This window comes from Oratosquilla oratoria, chromosome 5 (genome assembly GCF_046742065.1).
Source record: "Oratosquilla oratoria isolate Oo_2021 chromosome 5, ASM4674206v1, whole genome shotgun sequence".
NCBI classification, from domain to species: Eukaryota; Metazoa; Arthropoda; class Malacostraca; order Stomatopoda; family Squillidae; genus Oratosquilla; species Oratosquilla oratoria.
The window spans coordinates 49,649,867-49,652,366 of NC_134781.1; positions in this window are offsets into that span (position 1 = coordinate 49,649,867).

The window sequence follows — 2,500 nt, forward strand, 5'->3', positions numbered from 1 at the left end:
CTTGATAATGTGAATATATCACGAAAGCGCTCGGACTACGTGTGTTTTTCCTTTTCCTAGTGGACTCTGCATATTTGTGATTCGCGTGTGACTTGTGAAATTTGTGCATATATATATATATATATATATATATATATATATATATATATATATATATATATATATATCACTGGTGAGAAATGTAACACATTTGTAAATCACAACAAACACCACAGTCGGACGAAAGAAAAGTTGAGTAAGCAACACTATATATTTCGATTGCTAATTGTAACCCTCTTCAGTAGTACAAAGTGGAAGGAGGATGCTATCTTAAATAGCAACTTCTTACAAAACAAAAGGGAACTTGGAGAATAATAAATGTCACTACTCCAAACCTATGTGACCTGAGGATGACATGAGGTCGGATCAGGGGTAGGGGGAGGAAACTTGTTGACAATTTGTTTGGTGATGAATAGTCCTGGGGTCCATTGACCCTTGGAAATATTCATCGTGGGCAGATATTCAATTTATGTGGATTCCACCATTTTCCTTCTGAACCCAAAGCCTGATTTATAAACAAGGTCAGATTTCTCCCAGTCCATCCGGTGATTAATCTATTTGCGTGTTGAAACACGGCTGAATTTTCTTGGTCATATTTAGTCGACCTCTTGTGCTCATCTAATCATGTCCTTAAGTCTCTACCCGTTTGGCCTATGTATGAAAGGCTACAATCTTTACATGGAAGGGAGTAAACACCTGAGATATGATCTTCTCTCAACCTCTTGTGAACATCTAATATAAGTTTGCCTCCTCGGAGAATGTCGTTAATCTTTCCAGCACAGTGCTTTCAAAATCACATTTAGAAGTGTTAGGCCTTGGTTTGAATTTTGCTTTAAAACCGGAAGAACACAATGCCATGGACTTCCTTGTTGGTTTTGACAAGTTCGTGGCCCATAATTATTATGACTAAGATTTATTATGTCTCAAAGGAGTGCTTTTGAACAGCATTTCCGATTGTTTCAAGGGCAATAATGGTTTATCCAAACGTTACCAACTGGGTATAGAAGAATAAAAAATATTAAGTAATATCATTATCACCAAGGCGGATAAAGGGGGTAAAATAATTGTTTTAGACCTAGATTCGTATGTTGATAAAGCCATGGATCTTCTGAATGACCATAAGAAATATGAAAAATTTTGTTTTTCAGGCAAAAGTTTGGTTGTAGCATGGGTTCTAACCTTTCTCCTGTTCTGGCTAATATTTACATGGAATACTTTGAGAGTATTCTTCTTCCAACAATTAAACCCCCAGGTAAGATTTGGTTCAAATACATTGAGGATATTTTCACTCTTTGGGATGAGAGTTGGGGTCCCTTTGATATTTTTCTAGATAAACTCAACAATTTATCAACTAATATCAAGTTCAAAGTAGAAAGGGAAAAAGATGACACCCATTCAGGAAGTCACCTTCATTTCTTTAGTCATCACCTAGATCACATTAACAGGAGTGTAGCTTCGGGACTTTTTCTCCGAGCCTTTAAGACTTGTGGCTCCCAATTTTTAGAACATGAATTAACTTCTGTCAGGTCCCAATTAACAAAATTAGCTTACCCTTATTGGTTACAGGATAAAGCCCTCAGCCAAGCCAGAACCAGCTTTTTCAATCCCCCTTCCACTAAGCCAAAAGATAGACAAAATCCCCTAGTCATCCCCTTCTCAGAGTCCATCAGTTATTTGTACAGATTTCTTCGCAAAGAGAAGGTAAATTTTATTCATAATTACCATAATACTATTAATAAAAATGTTATTAATGTTCACCAGAGGTTAAGAGAAGATCATATCCCAGGTGTTTATTACCTTCCATGTAATGATTGTAACCTTTCCTACATAGGCCAAACGGGTAGAGACTTAAGGACAAGATTGAATGAACATAAGAGGTCGATTAAATATGGCCAAAAATTCAGCCGTGTTTCAACACGCAAATAAATTTAATCACCGAATACACTGGGAAAAATCTGACCTTGTTTATAAATCAGGCTGTGGATTCAGAAGGAAAATGGTGGAATCCACCTTAATTGGATATCCACCCACGATGAATATTTCCAAGGGTCAGTGGACCCCAGACATGATATCAGGACTATTCATCACCAAACAAATTGTCAATAAGTTTCCTCCCCCTACCCTGAACCGACCTCATATCATCCTCAGGTCACATAGGGTTAGGGTAGTGACATTTATTATTCTCCAAGTTCCCTTTTGTTTTGTAAGAGGTTGCTATTTAAGATAGCATCCTCCTTCCACTTTGTACTACTGAAGAGGGTTGCAGTTAGCAATCGAAATATATAGTTTCGCTTACTCAACTCTTTCTTTCGCCCGACTGTTGTGTTAGTTGTGATATATATATTATATATATATATATATATATATATATATATATATATGTGTGTGTGTGTGTGTGTGTGTGTGTGTGTGTGTGTGTGTGTGTGTGTGTGTGTGTGTGTGTGTGTGTGTGTGTGTGTGT